This window comes from Pleurodeles waltl, chromosome 11, assembly GCF_031143425.1.
Source record: "Pleurodeles waltl isolate 20211129_DDA chromosome 11, aPleWal1.hap1.20221129, whole genome shotgun sequence".
NCBI lineage: Eukaryota > Metazoa > Chordata > Amphibia > Caudata > Salamandridae > Pleurodeles > Pleurodeles waltl.
In genome coordinates, this window is record NC_090450.1 from 301,228,110 (window position 1) to 301,251,311 (window position 23,202).

Sequence of the window (23,202 nt, forward strand, 5' to 3'; positions counted from 1 at the left end):
GAAAAAATGACGCTATTCCAATATGCATAAAAAAATGACATAACTGCATAGACACCACACCGCAACGTTGCAAAAATTACGCCTGGGCCCTGAGCAGCAATTCAATGTTACCACTACTCTCAGTGCACCTTGGAGAAAAATCGGCGCATGACTGTCATGCAGCAAAAAAAACATGCATGGCACTAAAAACATGACTCACACGCCTAGGAAGTTATGTACCGGGTATCTTGCCGGCAAGCATGGTACAGTAAGTGTAGTTTCACTTTCACTTCACAGTCTATTCCCCTGAAACTGTGTGGGGTTGTATTTTCGAGGTGCTGGTGGATTTGTGGTGGATTTGGATATTTTGTTGTGTCCCTTGTGCTGTGTCCTGAGTTTTTGGTGTCTAAGGGCCAGATGTATCAAACGTTTTAGCATTTGCAAACGGTGTGAATCGCAAAAATCGTCCGTTTGTGAATGCAAAAACTTGTTTTGCGATGAATGAAAGGCATTTGCAGGCCAAAAACAAGGAATCGCAAAAATTGAACATTTTAGCGAAGCAACATGGTTTTGCGTGTCGCAATCTGCGTATCGCAATTTGCGACATGAAAAACCGAATCGCTATTTGCATATCGCAAATTGTGAGCTCGAATAGCGACTCGCAAATAGAGATTCAGTATTTCATGGCGCAAATTGCGATACGCAGATTGCGACACGCAAAACCATGTCGCTACGCGATGCTTCAAAAATTTGCAAATTGGGAATATTCGCAGAATGGCCTTTTGCACATGCAATTTACCACGAATTGAAACCAGGTGGTAACCAGGTGTAACCTATATAAAGAGGCCCAGAATGCCTCAGCCTCTTTTCCACAATGGCTGCACTCTACGTCATGGCGAGGAGAATGAGGATCTTGGCAGGTTTGAGGAGAGGGAGGAAGAAACAGAAGCGCATTTTCAAAGTGCGCATAACCCTTTTTGACCAGACTGAGGAGGAGATATATGAGAAGTACAGGTTGAGCTCAGTCCTGATACTTGACCTGATAGCTGAGCTACAACCCATACTGCAGCGCACAACACACAGGACCAATATCATACCCACCCATGTGCAGGTATTATGCTCCCTGCACCTACTTGCCTCAGGGAGCTATCAAGGGGTCATAGCAGCAGCTGGAGGGGTCTCACAGAGTGCCCTCTCTAGATTTTTCAATGCATTTCTAAATGGCATGCTGAGCAGGATACACCAGTACATCAGATTCACCCACACCCCACAGGAAATACAGCAGACAAAAATCGATTTCTACCAGATAGCACAGTTCCCCCATGTCCTAGGTGCCATAGATGGGACACATGTTTTAATCTGTCCACCATCGGCCACAGAGTATGTGTACCGCAACCGTAAAAAACAACATTCAATGAACATACAGGTGATTTGCAATGCCTCCTACATCATAACTGATCTCGTGGCCATTGCTACGTGTGAAGGCAGTCCCCTGTAGCCCTCAATGTCACTTCTTACGACCACGTATTCCACTTAAGTGCGCAGTGGCCTCGCCAGCACCTCTTGTATCAGGCTCACAGGCAGTACTGTGCCTGGCACTGCGACGCCTAGGCTCCATCACGGGGACTGCAAGACTGCTGAGGCTAGATGACTCCTCAGTATCCCCAACACCCAGTTGGCTGGATGTAGCACTGCGTGCTGTCTGCATAGCATCCAGAACGTTGGTAATTTGCACCAATCCCTGTGCAACGTCCCGACTGCTATGTGCAGCCTCCACCTGTGCGGCCACAGCACGCCGTGATATCAGGGCAGTTGAAGTAGCGAGCCGATTTACGGATCTGCAAAAGCCATTGAACATTCCCATGAACTGCCGTTGGCGCCTGCGGTGGTTCACACACTCATGCCTGATCTCAGTACAGAGTTCCTTAATGGCATTTGTCAGTTCCTTCCTGTTATCTGCAGCTGTTTGCTGTCCCTCATGCAGCTTGCAGATGTTTGCATTCAGAGACTCCAACTGCTTGTGCAGTCCTCCCATATTGTCATTGTGTGACTGCAACTGCCTGTGCATTGCCCTCATGTTTTTGCATTGCAGGCGCTGCACTTTGAGCATGGACGCTTCAAGGCCACCAAAGATTGATGGGCCATCGCCTTCATCTGTGTGCTGTGTGCATGCATCGTGAGGCCTCCTGAGGGGAGTTGAGTGACGCTGGGGCAGGGACTGCTGCCTTCCTGTGGATCTAGCTTCTGGGGGTGGTGTATGGCCTTCATCCGGCATTTCATCGGAGTCCAGGTTCAACTTGTGGAGAGGTAACACCCTTGCCCTGCGTCTGATTGGTGCTATATACAATGACTCACTGGTGTTTGAGTCGGACAGTGACTGTGTTTCTGCATCCCCCACATTGGAACATTCTGCTGCTGCTGGGCCTGAGCCATCTGCAACAACAATGTGCAGCATGTCATTTATGAATGTATCACCAAATGTTGCACAATGGTAATAAATGTACACTTACATCATATCACTGTGAATTGTGTGTGTTGTTCTTCTGTGTGTCTGTATACTTAATTGCTATCTATGTGCTATTTTCAGCTTAGGGTTGTGGACTACCACTCCCATAAGGCATTGTTGTGCCGCATGTAAGATGTGGAATAGACTACTTATCACAATGCTTTGCACTCATTGCTATTTCCTAAGGGACATTTGTACATGCACATATGGGGATACACATCATTATTGGACTGACCTTTGCTGGTGCTGGGTGTGCCCGAAGTGTCAATGTCAGTGACTCCACTGACAGCTTCTGGAAGCAGTGTGGACTCCACCAGGTCTTCCATGGGGGTGGAGGGTGTCTGGGTGGATGGTCCGCCTCCTGTGCTCCTTGCCTCCTTTAGCCTGCTGGCCACCCTCTCCTTGGCACGGGAACGCAGGTCGTACCACCTCTTGAGTATCTCTTCCACCGGGCGCTGCGCTACCCCCACTGCACAGATTTTGGTCTGGATGTCAGCCCAAAGTTTCTGCTTCTCACTCTCTGGTACCTGGAGTGAGCTCTTCCCAAAGAGCCGGTCATGGCTCCTGACCACCTCCTCAGTGAGCACCTCCAATTCTTGCTCACTGAATTTCAGCTTCCTCTTCCTGTCTCCCTTCTCCTTCCCATTGACAGCATTGGCCATGGTGGTGTCAGGTCCTGGCTTGCTCCCACAACCCTGGGGCTGGTCTGTGACTCTCTGACCGCGCCTGTGGGCGTGGTACCTGGAAACAGCATGGCTGACTCACTTCCTGCTTGTGATGTCATAAGGCTGTGCCGGGTAACCGTTTTCGGAATTTGCAATTTTCAAATACTGAATCGCAATTTTGTTTGCAATTCGGTATTTGGACCTCGCAAATTGCATTAGCGATTTTAAGAAATCGCTATTTCTGACTCGCAATTTTGATACGTCACATTTTACGTACCGGAAATAGTGATTTCTTAAAATTTGCTATTTGAGACTTGCAAAGCAAAATCTTGATACATCTGACCCTAAATTGTCTATTTACTTGTAATTTATATTTATAGTGTACTGTTTTGTCATTGTATTGTGGGGTGTCTGTCTGGGGTAGTTTAGTTGTTGAGGTAGTTTGGGGAGTTTAGGGTAGGTGTTGGGTTTAAGTTTCCTTTCTTATATTATTTTGGGTAACGTCCTGTACCTTTTTGTGATGTCTGGGAAGGGCAGGTTGGGGAGAATGTTGCCTGATGAACTGGGGGGGTTCATATGGTTAGTTGCCCATTATCTACTCCTGATGCTGCAACTGGGTAGCTGGGTGATCCTGGGCTACCCCACCTAGGCAAGGCAGCTGCGGTGGGGCAAGGTCGTACACCATCTGGCAATGATATTCAGGACCAGCCACAATGATCCCCAGCTCAAGCATCGGTGTGCAGATCTGGTGGCAAGGAAGCAGGATCTGCTGGATCATTTGGGAATCAAAATTGGCAGAACTGTTGGTAAGTCTCCCATTGCCATACAATCCACTGCATTCAGCATTTGATTGACAGTTGCTGATAAGTCTGAGTGCTGCTTGTAATGGTTGTGAACATGTGGTATGCAACCTGTATGAAGAGTATCTGCGCTACTTTAGGCCTGCAGTTCAAATGTTGTACAATTTAACCAATGCAGGACACATGTGTGATGAAACCTGCATAACCATCATGACGTGGCATAGGAGCCCCTAGTGCAACCTTTGCGCTTCCTTAGTATGATAAGGCGGCGCTAACCTACCATTTACCCTGCATAGTGTTTACAAAGTGGCGCAATGCATGCATTGCACCACTTTGGAAAGGCTTGGCACACATCATGGCTGTGCCAGGCACAATGTATGCAGGAGCCCATTGTGGCGCAAGGGGGTCCTCCAAATTAGCACAAAGAAGTCAATGAGACTGCTGCACCCCATTTGTGGTGGATTTTTCAACACCTGCTCTTTACAGGAATTACAAATATGCTCCCATAATGATCGATCGGCCCCTGGATGCTCAGCAAGATTAGGGGAAAAAATGATGATGCTAATCCTGCAAAGCACCAGACTACTTTAAAAAAATGTTGACCCTACTCTCCCTAAATACCACCATGGTACGCAGTCTATTGGAGACGGTGCACACATGGTGGTATCAGGAGTGCGCTAGGGCCCGCACTTCAACAGGCCCAGCACTAGGTGCTGTGCTACTTCTATATATATGGTCCCAAGTGAAGTGATGCAGGCACAGTTAAATTTTTAAATAAACAGCTACGAATGACACTTGTGCCAGGAAACAGGCATGAAAAGGTTTGTAAAAATTAGTTCTCAGTGTCACAACAAATGTTCCTAAGTATGAATTCCAAACACTCCATAGGGCTGCTGAGTGAAGGTGTGAAATTTGTGCAGAGAAATGTTTGAGAAGGGCCCCTATGTACTGGGCAGATGGTTCTGAGATCTGAAGCATCTCCTGCTGAGTGCATCATTTGCCTTCATATGTATACATGATGTTGGACCACACTGCCATCATGCTGTGACTTAATTATGACTACGCACACACATGGATGTGAGTAATGGGTGCACTAAGGCCCACAAGGAAAATATAGATGCAATAAGTGCTGCAATACGATAGTCCAATAGGCCTCTTGGTGTCATTATGCAAGGCCATGTTAGGGAACCTGACCATGCACTGGGTCCAGACTACTGGCAGTTCCATTTGACCTGTGCACTGTGTATCAGAGTCAGCCTCTACAGTCTCCATGACCACACACATGTGCTGGGTCTGTTCCACTGGCCTGCTGCTCCTCACTTACAGTATGATGCTGTACTGCTTCACCTCCATCACTGGCACATCACTCATTAACCTGCAACACTCTGACCACTGAGCAAGTGCGTCTGTGTTGAGCCATATTTCTATGCCCATGTACTCATGCCTAACTGGTTCAACAATGGTATACCATGGCAACAATGGCAGGGCACACACCATTGGCAATACACCCATGTTTCAGATAAGTCAATGTGCAGGTAGTTACAACTGTCTTCACATGAGTCCACTCCCATTACAATTTTCATAGTGTGACTGTCTTATGATAGCACACACATTTCAGTTACTGCATTAAAGGATGTATGATGTCAGTCTTCAACACCTTGGAAAACCCACACAACCCCAGGGTAGCAGTTCATCAGTTTGGAATGATCATGATATAGATGTATACTACATCTGATGCAGGCTGACATGCTATGTGTGTGATAATGGGCCAGCCACCACAACAAACATAGCATGGCCCTCAGGTGGGATATACATGTCCAGGTTGACCCAAGTGGTAATGGAGTTGTTGTGCTAACAAACAGCAACATGACAATGCCATGTAGACATGGTGCTGTGAAATGCACCACAGGAGTGTCGTGGACAGTAATGATTTGTAGATGCGTAGGTCTACTTCATCAGAGAGTATGTGTGATTGAGTGATCTTAGTTGTCAGTCAGATTCACTGTTCTTCCATTTGGATGACTTCGTCACACAGCCTAACAAACTTACACTGAACTATGCTGTCCATTTGCATTAACTAGGATTAACACTAAGCAATGTTCAACATTCATGTCTTACAGGTGGACCTGCACCATACACCATCTGAGAGGTGGCAAGATTTGAAGATATGATGCATCCAATAGGTGCCATATTGTGGCTCTTGTTAGCTACTCCAGGGTTTGGTGTGAGCCAGTCAGAAGTGTGGAATGCAATGAGTGATGTAGTTTTCTGGACCAATGATCAGAAATCATAGGAGGATGGATGGTGACATCATAGGGCATGTGTAAGAGGCCCAAGCACCGCTCTAGATTCAATATTTGTGAGGCTCCAGGGACACTATGCCCTGCACTGTGTATACAAGGTGGCCTTAGGACACATTTTGTGGCTTCACATAAACTTGCCAATAAGGCCCCTTCACATGCAGTACTTTGTGTGGACAGAGCATGCAATTGGTGTTGCTGTGGCTGTGCCATGGCAACAGCACAGCAATTAGACAGTGTCCCAAATCTACACATTTTCTCAAACCTGAGACTGTACCAAATCCTGAGCTTGTTGTGGCTTTAGCAGGCCATAACAAGCTCAGTCCATATTTTGCTCTTTCAGTGGGGGCTGCATTTGGCAGCACACATCGAAAGTGCAAAGTCCCTTTGAAGATTTTGTTTGCGTCAGAAGGTTTTCCTCCATGAAAAATGACTATCTCCCCCTCAACGCAGCCAGCTATGCACTATGGGGTAAGGGTGACTGGGTCAAGTACTGGAAGCAAGATTAGCGCCGGGTTAGGTGACATCACAGTGATATGCCCTCTCCTATTCAATACGCCACATCCTTGCAACTGGGGGTGGTGTCTGTTGGCTGATGGTTGTCAGCTGGTCAGCCAGTTCATCGGAGAACTCCAGACAGACATATCAGCAGAAGAGCCATCATCCTCTGCAATGAAATGGTGTAAAATCTATCTTTCTATGTTGTGGCAGTTGACATTGCACATCATTGAATTACTATTGTAGGCTCAGTGACAACTCACTGCCCAAACCTTGTTCTTGTACATTATGGTTCCAATTTATCAACCCTTTTCCCCACCTGAGTGTCAGCAAAAGGGAAGCTCAGGTGGCGCAATAGGTTGCGTCCTATTCACAAGGTGTGATGTATTCCCTTATGGTGGCTTGACACCACCTTGCTATTATGGCCCCTTCCCATGCATCAATTTGCATAGGAGTGCCTTGCAGTGGCTGTTGTAGTAGTCAAGCCACAGCAACATATATGGCATTTTGCCCCTGTCCAAGTTTTATGTGTTTTCATACACCTGAGGCAGCACCAAAACTTACACCATCCCAGGGATGGCATTACCAAGGCACAATGATTGCTCCTCATGTTAATGTTTGTGTATGTGTGCTGCATTCCACAGCACACATTAACCTAGCAGATTTCCATTTCAGTTTCTAGTTGCGTCTGAAGGTGCTCCTGCTACATAACTATGGTCTCCCCCTCAACACAGCCAAACTTGCACTATGGTGCAGGGGATACAGCATTGTGGCAGGGCAGTTCATTTACCACTGGCACAAGGGTGGACACAGGGATGGCCGGCATGGGTATCATTTATTGATGTGAACAGCATTTTGTACATGACAGTGCCTGATGCCACTAAACTATGGAAATAGTCAGTTGACTTTTTTTCAAGTTTGATCAGGGCCTCTAGCTAGTTTGATGGAGATATTGCAGCTAGTTGTACTAGTGCACAAATGGACCTTCATTACAAGTCTGGCAGTTCTATGACCACCAGACTGCCATTGGCAATATGACTACTGCCAACAGCGCAGGTGGAACTGGCACATTTTGACCATGGGGAAAGACCCACATCCCAATGGCCTGGCACTGGCAGGTTGCCGTCAGCTTAAAGACTGGCAATGCTACCTGTCTTGTGACACCAGCCCAGCATTACGATCAGCGCTACCCTCCCGATTATGTTCCTGCTTTTCTACCAGCCTTTGCATGGCAGTCCAACCACCATGCACGGGTTGGTTGTAATGTGGCGTGGTGTGCCCCTAGCTGCTCCTGCACTGCCCATGCACCTGGCATGGGCAGTGCAGGGGCACCCATGCCCAGGCCTTTTGCGCTTTCCACTGCCTGATGTGCAGTGACAATTGCAGTGTATGCTGTCACAACCAATGCATCCCAAGATTGGCGCTGGCTCTATTTGATCCAGCAACAATGTTGTGGTAACTTTCCCACTGAGCTGACATGAGGAGACAGATTTCCACCCACCATCCCAACGTGAAACTCGTAATGCCAATCGTGGAGGGAAGACCGCACTGGCAGTCTTACCAACACCAGACTTGCCCATGCGCCATCCCTCACCTGTCATTGTGATAATGTGCACCATGATGTTCATAGACATACACCATATGTTGTGTTTGTGTGATTGTTTCCCCATTCCTATGTGGCTCACATGGTTGTGTCAGAGTTGTTGTGGGTTCAGCCTGTATGTGTTGTGTTCTGCAGATTGCAATCTGTAGTGCAAATTTTCCTCTAGTGGCACAGTTCTGATCATCGTCAATATGTGTGGCTCAACACTGCGCCAGGTTAGTTATGTAGGTTAGCGCCATGTTTACTGTGATACAAAACCACCCTGCAATTCCCCCAGCAGCGCACAGATTAGTTCTCTCTGCACCCAGACAGGCATTGATGCAGCATGATGAAGAAATGGCTGCCTTGTGGGGATGTCTTGTTTCTTTGCGGGGTGGTGTTCCTTCACACCCATGTATAAGCAATGTTAGCTAAGGTGCTATTTTAATGTGTGCTGTAAGATGCAGTAGACGTGTTTCGGCAATGGGACATGGCAGTAGCGAAGTGTTTCTGCAAGAGACACCACCATCACTTAACTCCAGAAATGGTGTTGACTTTCAGGTTGTGTGTGTGTTGTGGTGCATGGCACAACCAACGGGTGTGTACTTGTGTTGCTTAAGTTTGAATAGTGCCTCTTGATTCATGGGCAATGTGTCCCGCGGCACTCCTTTAGCATGCATTGATTGTGTGTCCTATGTACCTCCCACTTCTGCCATTAGTAAAATTAGCAGTTATTTCCCCCATGCAACTTACCCTGCATTTGTGGTGGTTGTTGGAAGTCTGCGCTGTCCTGTCCTTGTATTCCTCTAACTGGCTCTTCCGGGATGACCGCTGCAACCATCTCCTCCATCTCATCTGGGTCCTCCTGTGGTGCAGGACTTCAACCTCCAGTTTTCAGTGCTGCCTTTCTGTTCCTGGCCATTTTCTTCTTAGTTCTACGCTTACAATCATGCCGGTGCTTCTTGCACTCTGTGACAGTTCACTTCACCTCTGCCACACTGTTGATTTTGTCCACTATTTGGTGCCATAACACCTCTCTCTTACCAATCAGCAATTTGGAGGTGATGAACAGTTGGTATTGGTGCTCTGTCACCTCTCTGACAATGATCTCATGCTCCTCCTCACTGAACCAACAGTTGCACTTTTTCTTTTCCTTCTCCTGGGACTTCTGTGTATCCTCCTGGCTGGTTCCTGGATGTATGGGGTCACCCTGAGGTCTCTCCTGGCCTGCTGCTTCCATCTTCCCTTTTAATTGCACTCTTTCCTGCTTGTGTATCTTAAAGTTGATGCAAATGCAACAAATCCATTTGTGACATGTCTATATGCGGCAAAATGGGTTAGAGTCATTTTTGCAGCATTAATGTCAGCTTGCCATTTTTTTACTGTAACCATTTCTTAGCGCCATTGTGTGTAAAAGTATCAATTTGACACATGGGTGGTGCTGAGAAATGGCGCAAGCCGGTGCTAAACCTTTTGATGCAAAACTGGGTTTACACAGTTTTGCATCAAAAAGTATAAATATGGGCCTTAGTCTAGAGACTAAACTACATTTTAACATAACCTTTAACTTTCTAGCATGTGATTAAATCAGAAAGGCACAAATATCCAGTTTGAGATACAAACAAAGTGCAGATTTGAAATGCTTCAGTGCAATTTTCCAAATTAGATTTTTCCTTTTCTATGTTTGTGACTGTAACCCGTAAGAGTCTGCTGACTTCTGTAGCAGGAGGAACAGAGCTAAAATGTACACTCTATCACAACTAACATGGCTGCCCTGTAATGTTATGGTCTGTTGTTTTCTTTCACAAGTGAGTTGAGTGTGTTTTAATCCAGAATGCCTTCTATTGATGAAAGTCTGCTTTTCATGATGTGCTGCACTTGTATTGTTCCAGAATTCTCTACACGCATCGAACATACGATCGCCCCAAATATTTTCACGTTTGTCTCACTCTAAAACTGTTCACAGTTCCATCTCCCAAAAAAGCTGACAGGAGAAGAACTAGCTGCTAATTGAAAAATATGGCTCAAAAATACACTGACTACTTAATGTATATTTCGACGATAACCAGTGAGTGAAAATTGAACTGTTGCACATATATTCACTTGTGTAGGTTAAAACTCAATCATCGTCACTTGTTGAGGTGAAAGAAGGAGTGGACAATGGTATAAAAGTATATGATTTGTTGACAAAGTCTTGGGTAGCACAGTGATGCCTGCCGTTTTAGAGACCGGATTGCAGCATCCATCATGTTTCGATAACAGGACACAAAATAAGTTCATTAGATTCCACCAAATGGAGTTAGATATAACACAGAGCGCCCTGCAGCACAGCCCTGCAGCCTATCGTTCATGGGGCCTCCACTCAGCATAAGTTCTATGAATTCCTGTGAGATATAGGACATTCAGGACCCTTGACAACATTCTGCAGGGGAGCAACAACAATTTACTTAATGCCAGTGGTTCTCCTAAGTTTTAGAGTAAATCACCCATGTGGTGCGTTAAAATAAATAGTCCCTTTATAAATTACACACCTTTGACCAGTAACAGAGTTTTCCTTTGAAATGCATACATGGCTGATTTGAATCTTGACAGTAAGGTTACTCCATCTCAGCGGTGAAAAAGTATCCTCGCTGCCAAGATGATGCCCGCGGCCAAATTTTGATGCGGGTGAACCATAGTTGTAATCATGACACAGACTACTCCAGCTCCACCAAGGTTCCACCCATCCAACGTCCCAATGGAGGACGCGCAATCGGAGACCAACCTCTATGTCCACCCACCTAAGATGGTTGGACATAGAGGTCATTTTTCATCTCCAATAACCGCCTGGAAAACCCTGGTGGTAAAGGGCAATGGAAACTGTCTGATGCCCCATTCGGCATGGGAGATAAGGGAATTTTATATTTTGAAATAAAAAAATATAAGTTTGATGGGGGATGTTGATGAAGCTGTGCGCTATACTTTAAAAAGCATTGACAGGAGCCATTGTGTCAATGGTTACTTCCAATGCTTTCCGGCTTCCCGGTCATTTATAAATGTAGTGGTCAAAGTAGTTTTGATCTGGTGGTCGTTAATTTCTCCGCTGGCCAATGGAGATTACTTGATCTGCCAAACAATAAATCAAGCCCTATGTCTTTTAACCTTCGGCACTAATGATGCAAAATGGGAATAAACCAGGCATTAAAAAAACAAATGCCTGCCAATTAATTGTTTTTGGAGTTATGTTCTTTAACAAGTACATCTATAGTCTGTGGCTTACCTATTTTGGGTTTTAACTCAAATGCAGGCTTAGTAACATATATTTTTCATCTGTGTACACTATTTTCATTCCAGGGTATTAGTTCACTAGGCCAAAAGTGATATTCAGGCCCATATTTATACTTTTTGACGCTAAACTGCGCTAACGCAGTTTAGCGTCAAAAAGTTTTGCGCCGTCTAACGCCATTCTGAAGCGCCATGCGGGCGCCGTATTTATGGAATGGCGTTAGACGGCGCAATCAGACCGGCGCTGCCTGGTTTGCGTGGGAAGAAACCACGTAGACCAGACAGCGCCGGCGTAGGGGGAAAATGGCGCATGGGCGTCTTAAAATGGGGCAAGTCAGGTTACGTCGAAAAAATCGTCTTAACCCGACTTGCGCCATTTTTTAACGACGCCCATCCCCCATCAACATGACTCCTATCATTGGAAAGATAGGAGTCATGCCCCCTTGCCCAATGGCCATGCCCAGGGGACTTCTGTCCCCTGGGCATGGTCATTGGGCATAGTGGCATGTAGGGGGGCACAAATAAGGCCCCCCTATGCCACCAAAATAAAATATAATAAATAAAAAATAAAACTTACCTGAACTTACCTGAATGTCCCTGGGGTGGGTCCCTCCATCCTTGGGGGTCCTCCTGGGGTGGGCAAGGGTGGCAGGGGGGGTCCCTGGGGGCATGGGAGGGCACCTGTGGGCTCATTTTGAGCCCACAGGCCCCTTAACGCCTGCCCTGAGCAGGCGTTAAAAAGTGGCGCAAATGCGCCGTTTTTAGCCACGCCAACTCCCGGGCGTCTCTTTTGCCCGGGAGTATAAATACCACGTAAAGGCCTGGGAGTCATTTTTTAGACGGGAACGCCTCCCTTGCATATCATTAACGCAAGGAAGGGGTTCACGCTAAAAAATGACGCACATTCCGGGAACTTTGGCGCTATTCGCCTCTAACGCCATAGTATAAATATGGCGTTAGTTGGCGTTAGTTTTGCGTCGAAATTGCGTCAAAAAAAACGACGCAATTTCGGCGCAAACGGAGTATAAATATGGCCCTCAATTTGTTGGGTAAATAAATGTGTCTGGCTTGTCAGAGACCTTTACTTTTTAATGACATCATCTTTTATAGTTCACATCATAAGTAATGCTGTATGAAAATAATGTGCACAGAATAAAAGTAGAAGTCTTTATATATAATGCTTTTTCTGTTGTGACGTCGAAACTAGGGAAAAGCTTGAGAATGTGGCTTCACTCTTTACAAGTCTTTACTCCTCAACTATTATAAATACAGACTTCCAGTTTTCTTGCGTGTAACTTATTTGAAATTAATTACATTTGTTTGGTGGTCCTTACAGCAATATTCCTTTGCAAGGTTACTAGTGAATATTTTTAACAACTGCGAGGAACTGTGAGAAACCAGCAGTGCCCTTAGGCCCAACTCCAAATCTGGAGGCTACTTATAAACAGTGTTTATAACAGACCATGAATGAGAGCTCTGGAGCTCAAGGCAGTGCAAGTTTCTCACAGGACCTATCAGTGAGCCAAAAAGCCAAAGGTGTGAAAGTTACAAATAATTTTTTTTCATCCGAATCCACCGTGGCTCTCTTTACTTTTTCCAGTCGCTCCAAGCACAGAGTCCCAGAGCAAACTCCCCTAACTAATCCAGATGCTGCTCTCATGCTGTTAACAATATTGACCAGCATGAGAAAAGCACAACGGCTGGTTGGGGTGGACTATCCTGGTGCTCTTCAGATATGCCTGCTCTCCACCCAGCTATCGAACACACCTCAGGCTGGGAAAGTTTATTGTGAGCAAGACAGCCAGCCAAACTGACATGCACACTTGGAGTGGCCACCAATGGCATTACACCTCCCTGCTGCAACCAATCAGCAGCAACGGTTCCACCTCACCCTCATATTCAGCTCAGGCATCACAAAAATAATAAAATGGTAATAAAATCACTTTACTTTTTACATTTGCTTGCTCACAGCAGGGGGAGGTGCTCCTCCACCAAAATGGAAGAACCACCATTGCTTCTTTCCATTCTAGGCTGCCAAGCAGAAAGCAATGTTGGCTAAAATCCTAGGACTGGCTCTGGGTGTCACACAGTTTCTATATTTTGTAATCACATTTTTTTATCTGCTCCTGTGATAAAAAATACAGTACTGCAATTCCCAGACTACAAAGCAAAAATAGTGTACTAAATGAGTTACTCTCATCTTTCAGGAGAGCAGTGAGCAGGGCAAATTCAAAGCACAGCTTGAAAACATACAATGGAGGCCGTTTTGCAAAGTTTCTGCCCTGCAAGTTAATTACAAGTGTTAACGCGTCCCTTTCTGTCAATTTTATACACATTAGGACTCGTTTTAGGCCGATGAATCTTTTGACCCAGTGGTGAGACACCGCAGGACGAGATAACTGATCAATATGTCAAGCAATATATTGATGACGTTATCATTATTTATCACCACAATATACTTTACTTTGGATAACGACATTGATTAAACTGTCAGCACAACCATGACCTTTCAGTCATGAATAACCACACCTTATTAGAATTTTGTGAATTTGATTCCCTACTGATTACAATCTAGTAGTAGAAGTGTCAATCTCAAAACCAAGAAGCAAAAGAGCATAATCACGATATGGCAACTGTAATAAGACTTCGATAATGCAAAGGTCACAAACATAAGAACCTGGCGGAAGGCGGAGAACTGGCAGTAAGACCGCCAACAGGCTGGCGGTCTTACTTGGTGGAATTATGACCATGGCGGTTACCGCCATGGTCATCCGCCGGTTCTCCGTTCCACCCGCCAGGGCGGAGACGACCTCTGGGCTGGAAACCTGGGTCTCCAGCCCGGCGGCCGTCACTATACCGCCGGCGGTATTTGGACCCGGCTTACCGCCGTGGATTTCCAGCGGTTTGAACTGCCATGAAATCCATGGCGGTAAGCACTATCAGTGCCAGGGAATTCCTTCCCTGGCACTGATAGGGGTCTCATCCACCCCCCACCCCCACCCGACTCCCTCCTCTACCCCCCCACCACCCCTGCCACCCCCCAAAGATGGCAGGGGCCCCCTCCCCACCCCGTCCCCCAACATCACTTCACCCATACCCACACGACACGCACGCAGGCACCACCTACATACTTACACGCACACACGCCGACATACATGCCTACATCCACACACACAGTCATACACGCACACCCACATTCAAACATACACGCACACATCCATACAGACATACCCACAGACATACACGCACTCATTCCCATACACACAACATCCCCGCAGGCATACACGCACTCACACACCCCCTCTACATACACACACGCACACCGCCATGCACACACACAACACACAACACCCCCCACCCCCCCCCTCCCCTCACGGATGATCGACTTACCTGGTCTGACGATCCTCCGGGAGGGGACGGGAGCCATGGGGGCAGCTCCGCCGACACCACACCGCCAATAGAACACCATCACGGCGAATCACAGGACATGACTCGCTGGGCGGTGTTCTGTTGGCGTGGCAGTGGAGGTGGAGCAACCTCCACTTCCCCGCCTCCCGCCAGTATGGCTGTTGGCGGCTCTCCTTCCGTAAAAGGACGGAGAGCTGCCAACGGTCATAATAGGCTAAGCGGCAATCCGCCACCACTGGCGGTCTTCCGCACGGTGGTCCCTCGGTGGTCTTTAAAAAAGACCGCAGAGGTCAAATTGACCCCCTTTATCTAGGGTGGTACAGTGGCACTCATGTTTCTGGTTGGTCTGGTAACACTGACTACTAGTCCCATGAGAGCTACAGGCAAGCTTGAATGTGGCACAATATGATAATCATATTTTACAACCCCTTTCCATAAAAATACACAACCTACCACTTTTCAGAAAGCCATGTACTATGCTATAGCTAAAATGTGTACTACAGTGCTCAACCAAACTCAGAACCACCACATGTTCTAGGAGACTTCATGTGAGCTTCCTTCAGTCAGTCCTGTTGACTCAGTCAACGGCACGTTGCATGATTTTTGGAGCACGTACTTGCAATGTAGGAAGTGAAACCCGAAGTCTCAGAATGCAATGCAATGTTGAGTGACATTCAACAGCTGCTCAAGGATCAATACATGAAACAAGGTTTCTTGGCAAGTATGAACATATTCTAACAGCAGCATCAATGAAAGTCAGCATGTTTGTTTCCATCACTGGCCTCAGCCTGTACATGCTGGGTTAACATAGGAAACTTAAATATCTACAACCAAGCAGAGAAAATGAACAAATGTCCAGGTATGGAAACAGTGGGATATACACTGAACACAAAACTGACCTTGAAATAAGACCCTATGAACAGTTTGACAATCTATGGAATCCCATTCTTCATTAGGATAATCAATAAAGAGTCCAGGAAATACAACAATATGGCACAAACAATATTCATAGAAAGCCACGGTCAGTAACCTCTTTGCCATGAAACAGATTGAAGCAAAACTTTAAAAGTTCTGCATCCAACCAACCCAAGATTATTTCCTATGTGTCTCCTGGACTGCAATGTCTAATACACCCGACATTGCAGACATCAGAGCATAAACCTCACACCCGCCTGCTACCAGACAAATAGGGTCTCAATCTGAGTTTGGCAGTTTTTTAGGAAGGCTGCTGCAATGGCGGCTGAAAAAAGACTGCCATGCTGATGGTAATCCAACCACCGGATTACGAGTCACACTGTAAAGACTGCCAAAATACAGCCAAAAATCCTAAACCGCCAGGACAATGGAGGGCGGGAAAGAGGCGGTCTCCCAACCAGCACTGCCATTCCAACACAAATCCACCCACCAGATTACGAGCCACAAAATACCACAGTGGTTCTTCCATGGTGGAAAACCATTGGCGGTGAGAATCTCCTCGGTCAGAACTCACATCAGTCAGAACACCACACCAAATTGAATGATTTGAATACCCCACACATGGCCCACCCGGCACACCTACTCACTACACTATATAACACACCCCTACAGAACCCACAATCCTTTGCAACAAAAATGCACCACTGAGATAACTAGAGAGTAGGAGAAAATTATGGATATAGCACCTTTACACAATAGGCACACCTACACATCGCACTCAACACACACCCCACAACAGCATAACTAACACAATACAAACATCACTAGCACACACAATTCGTAACAACTGTCTCACCCTCACAAAGCAGCACACACATCTCACCAATTACCCAGTACTGCACCCTTACACTCACAACACCCCCACACACCGTTTACACAACCACTACCATATCCCCACAAAAACACTCATGTTTCATTGATGAGGAGTTTAGGGTCATGGCTGATCAAATTGTCAGGGTTGAGCCAAAACATTTTATTGCACTGGTTTCACAAACATCGATTGCCAGAAAAATGGAGTTGTGGCAAAGGATAGTCAACATAGTCAACTCAGTAGGCAGCCATCCATGCACAAGGGAGGACATCAGGAAGAGGTGGAATGACCTACTGCGGAAGGTGCGTTCCATGGCATCACACCACCAGAGAGCCACAAAGAAGACTGGTGGTGGGCCCCCACCTCCTCCCCCACAGTTCACATCATGGGAGGAAACTGTCATGGACATACTGCATCCTGACGGCCTGACTGGAATACCTGGGAAACTGGAGTCTGGTAAGTACCCACAACAGTCATGTCACTTTTCTGTATTGTCCTGCATACTTCCTTACCACCCAAATACTCCCTAATTACCTAAATGTCCCACTACACCTCACACCTAATCACCTAATGACCCTCTCCTGCATGCCACCACTCCATTCACCCCAACTGCCATCACAGCCCTTGGCAATGCCACGTTAACTGTTGGCTAATCATAGCACTATGACTCCCAGAAGGCACTAACCCATTATTGTAAAAGCCTGGTATAACACATCACATTTCATGCATGTACAACTAAAGTACTAGCTACACCATTGAGATTATATTAGTGAGGACCAGTACCTGGCAATGACAGCAATGGCACACTCTCAATAGCAAACAAAGCAAAACTCAGCTATAGCTGAGTGACCATTCCTAATGGCCACAGACCAAATATCCCAAGCTGGAAATAGACTGACCTGGGTTAGAAAATAAGATGGCTACGTCGATTCACATGCACAACATCTAGACACAGGACTACTACCCTTGCATACTCACATACTGTGTTCCCACTAGGACACCATTGTGCATTGTTCAGCTTTAATGTGTAACATCCAGCAAGCCTGACTATTCACTAGGTAACAGAGGTGAACAGTCATGTCAATTATCAGACAGTGCAATCGGTACCAAACTTGTATGACAGCTCCCAACATGCAGTATGGAAATAAAGGCCCTCATTATGAACCTGGCGGTAAACACCATCGACCGCCGTGGCAACGGCGAACAGAAGACTGCCATTGGCAGTGAACAGAAACCCGCCATATAATGGTGCCACAATCTGAATCCGACACAAATCACCATGCCACCAGTCACTGCCAGGATCTTGTCGGCGGAAATGCTGGACCCCCCAAACCGCCACGGCCGAGCACACCAACACCCCACCCATCAAATAATGAAGCACAAATCACAACAGCGGTCAGTAGATGCCGAACGACCATTGGCGGTGCAGACCGCCACAGGCGGCAAATGGACCCAACATTAAGAAGTGCACACATTGGATAAGTTAGAAACCCACACACCTGACACACATCCACAACACTATAAAACCGTCACATACACACTCTACAATCCTTTGCAATGAAAGTAGGCCAACGAAGACAGAGAACACCAGAAGCAGACACGGAACGCCATGATACTTACACCCAACCACACAAGAGAACCCTCACCTAGATCCACACAAGACACCATTCACAACACTCAACATGGCACCCCCAAACACCCACGCTTCACAGAAAAGGAGCTAAGGACCATTGTGGACGAGATCCTGAAGGATGAGCCACAATTATTCGGGGTGCAGGTGCAGCACACACCCATCACCAGGAAGATGGAGCTATAGCAGACAATAGTCAAAAGGGTCAATGCAATGGGACACCATCCACGCACCAGAGACAACATCCGCAAAAGATGGAATGACCTGCGGGGGAAGGTCAGGGCAATGGCATCCAGACACCACATTGCAGTCCAGAAGACTGGGGGAGGACCTCCACCAACACCACCCGACTACACTGACTGGGAGGAAAAGGTACTGGCCATCCTGCACCCTGAGGGCCTCACTGGACTCACTGGAGGATTGGACTCGGGTAAGTCCTCTACAATTACCCCATATCTATCACACCTGTAATGCATGCACCACCCCACCCCTCCAACACCCACCAGGACCACTACATCACCCAGCCCACAAGCACCTAATCCACTCCCACTACATGCCCACTAACCCACTAACCCACTAACAGGCCCACATCCCTCCCCCTGTGCACAGCCACCTACCCCTGCAAAGAAACACAATGGCCCACAGCACCTACAATGCACCTCCACATCCCAAGCTAAAAGCAATGCTAACCTCACCAAAGCATCCTGCATGGCCCTAAAGTGTATAACCTGCACAAACCCGCCCAGGCCTCTGCACCCCATCCGACTATGCTAATGTAACAGACATGTCCATTCCTCCCAAAAGACACCACCACCCATGCCACATTGAAGGACAGGACAAGGAGTGGCAGTGCCCCACAGGGAGACAGAGGCACCTTCTAGGACACTGGGGATGGAACCCTGGACACTGATGATCAGCCTGGCCCCTCACACAGTCCTGGACTGTCACCATCCAGCAGCCCCACCCAGGATACCACTGACACCCCTACCAACCAGGCAATAACATCAGCCCAGGGCAACCATTCACACATCCGTGTATCCAGGCCTCAGACTGGCGGAACACAAGTACAGAGGCCACAGTCACCCTCTACCAACAGACAGGAAGACGATGGCCCCAGTACAAGTGGTACCGCCAGACCTGTGTAGGGAACACAGGCAGTGGGGGCTAGGCCCAGTGGGAGGGCATCAGTGGTACAGGGAGGAGACCACAGGATGGATGCTGCAGCCCATGACGTGATTTCAGAGGTCCTGGGAGTATATCACCATACCCAGGACAGATTGGCCCAGATAGTTTCCACCCTGGAGCAGAGTCAGAGGATGCAGCAAGCACACCACCAAGAGGCCATGGAGCAGTGGAAACTGCACAATTCCACAAAGGCCAGCATAGCAGGTGCGCTGCTGCAGCTTGTCCAAACACAGCCTGAGGCCCACACAGAACAGGAAGCCCCTACTACAGCACAGGATACAGACCGGACAACAAGATCAGCAGCAACTTCACATCAACCACCCTCTGAGGACACACATGGGACATCCATCTTAACCCCTACAGGCCAACAACAGGCGCCCAAACGGACCCTCAGGCCAAGATATGGCACAGGAACACCTGCCAAGAACAAGGCCCCCTCTAAGAAGTGACTCTGCCAAAAACTGTCCTCCAAGTGTCCAACTTAATCCACCACCAAACAGTGCTACAAATACTACAAACTCATGTAAGCCTGGATGGATCAACCACTACTGCCAACAATGCTGCAACCATGTTGCCATATTAGACAACCACCATTAGCCCACTCCCATCACTGTAATCTGCACAATTTAATCTCTGCACCAAATAAAACACTTTTTCACCTACTACAATGTCCCCTGTCATGAAGTTTGAACAAAGTGAAGTATGGATGAAATTGGTTGATAACTCCTTTTTTGTATCTGAGTAGCATGAAAAGCACCACACGGCTTACATGTTGTTGTGCCGACATATGTGTTCAAATGTTAGACTAAATTGTAATCTGTTCTATGCAGACCTGGTCACAGTGGCAATTAGTATTGACCCAACACCCCCCTAGATGACAAGGCACACTGACAGTATGATGCACAGACACCAATCTCATCCAATTGTCCAACATGGTCACTGGAAGTAGAGTTGTATCAGTTGGGTCCTGGAATTTACATCTCCCCCTTCCTCATCATCACCATCACTCTCATCCCCTCTCTGAGGAAGCTGGTCTGGATTGACAGCACCCTCCTCTTCCAAGAGGGGGGATATAATATCTCACAGCCACGTTGTGCAGCATGCAGCAGGCCACCACTATTCTACACACCTTTTCAGCCCCATAGGCCAGGGGATCGCCAGAGATATTTAGACAACGATATCTAGCCTTTAGGAGACCTATTGTGCGCTTTATCACCTTCCTAGTGCGTCCATGGGCCTCATTGTAATTCCTCTCTGCATCTGTTCCAGAATTCCTCACTGGTGTCAGGAGCCAATGCAAGTTGGGATAGCCAGAATCTCCTGAAAAAGGTGCAAAACAGAACTTTGATTGACAAGCCTCAGAGGCAGACAGCCTTGCTGTCTGCTAGGTGGCAATAAGTGACTGAAACACCTACCTATGATCCACCCTCTGTCCTCTTGTAGTTGTTCCATCTTGTGTGGCACACTACTGTTCCTCAGCACAAATGAATCATGGACTGAACCAGGGAACATGGCATTCACATGTATGATGTACTGGTCTGCAGTACACACCAACTGAATGTTCATGGAATTAAAGTTCTTCCTGTTTCTGTACACCTGTTCACTGACTCTTGGGGGATTGATAGCTATGTGAGTGCCATTAATGGCACCTATCACATGGGGTATGTTGGCAAAGGCTTAGAAGTCTGACTTGATGGCATGGAGGTCAGCACTTTGGGGACCCTCACATAGGACTGCAGGTGTCATACAAATGCATTCAGGAATCTTGACAGTATAATGCTAAACATTGGCTGTGAAAAACCTGCACCTATGCCCACCGTCACTTGAAATGAGCCCGTGGCCAGGAAATAGATTGCAAAGAGCACCTGCACTTCAGTAGGGATGACATGCTGATTACGATTTGCCGGTGTCAGTGCAGGATCCAGTAATGAACAACGTTCCTGAATAGTTGCACAAGTGAGTCTGTAATTGATAATGATGTGACGCTCCACCATGGGCCGCAAATCAACAAGTGTTCTGTACACCGATGGGCCCTTCCTCGCCACGAGGGACTGTACCTAGGAGGAGTAGAAAACACGTGTGAGGAACACACATATATCTGCACATACTGTTGTTTATTCAGCACTGCTGGCATGATTGTCATCAACACTGATGCATAGTGTGTGTGACATTACAGCAACATGACCACAAATATGGATCAGGGCTGGTCAGGTGAGATAATGTTATTTGTCACATGCCTAGGGGTGTTTTGGGAACAATAGGGCCTGATTGTGCAGATGAGAGTTTTACAAATGCGTAGTTTTGGCCAAAATGTCTACCCCCTGTAATCCAGAACTGTTGTTTTGAAAGTGTCCTCATACCACTAGCGGTTGACATAACTGAATAAGGTGGTGGTTACTGCTGTACGCAAATTCATTGGTTAACATGGATGTAATATGGGGAATCCTAGCGTATCATGATCACCGCTGGTGGTGACGGTGCACACTGCCGCAGTGTGTACGCGAACTCGTCACCCCAACTTCACTTGACTCCCTGATCTCGAGCAAGCAGGTACTCCACTGAGTGTACTGCTGTGTCCTGCCTCTGGTCATGGAAGTTGCACGTGTTGCAGGGGAAAGGGCCTCGGCCTTCACCCAAGAGGAATTGGAGAGGCTCGTGGACGGGGTCCTACCCCTGTATGCCAAGCTCTATGGTCGGCCAGAGGCAAAGGTGAATGGAGGATGGGGTGCCATGGATGTGTGTACTGGTTGGTGTTGGCTGCATACATGTGTGCACCTCTGACACTGGATGGGCCAGGTTTCCTGACATGCTGCGTGTGTGTGCTGTTAGTTGGTTTGAACTGTCTGTCCCATAGTGGACGTATAGCCAGCTGTATATAATTGGCCAGTGTCTGACCTCTGTGTTACATTTCTGTGTGTCCCTCATAGGTAAGCGCCCACCAGAAGAGGGGACTTTGGCATGCCATCGCCAAGGAGGTGCAGACCCTGGTGGTCCACAACCGGCGGAGCAACCACTGCAGGAAGAGGTGGGAGGACCTGCGGCGCTGGGCATGAAATATCTGCGAGGCCCAGCTGGGGAAGTCCTCCAAACGAGGAAGGGGTGCCAGTCGGGCACTTACCCCCCTTATGCAATGCATCCTGGCTGTAGCATACCCGGACCTGGTTGAGCACTTGAAGGCTGCACAGCAATCACAAGGGGGTGAGTACACATACCATATTTTTGACACTTGATGGATGTGTGTGTGTGCATTCAGATTTATGCTGCCTAGTTGCGGGGACTATGTCTGCTGTCCATCTACATCATGGCCCCTGTGGGGAGTAGGGGTGTTTTGGTCAAGTCTACCACATGTCAAGTCCTTCAGTTATTTGGGGTATGGCTGTGGAGCAGGGTTCTGGCCACTAGTCCGGGGCATAGCCATAGGTATAGTGGTAGGTGCTGCCTGTTGGAGGATTTTCTGGGTGGGTGTATGTTTGAACCACTATTGTACCTACATTCAGCTATTTTCAAGATCTCTCCTGTTTTGTCCCCCATCCCTGTTCTCTTGTGTTGTCTGTGTACATCAGCATAATTTGGCGAGGAAGCTGAGGCAACGGCGAGTG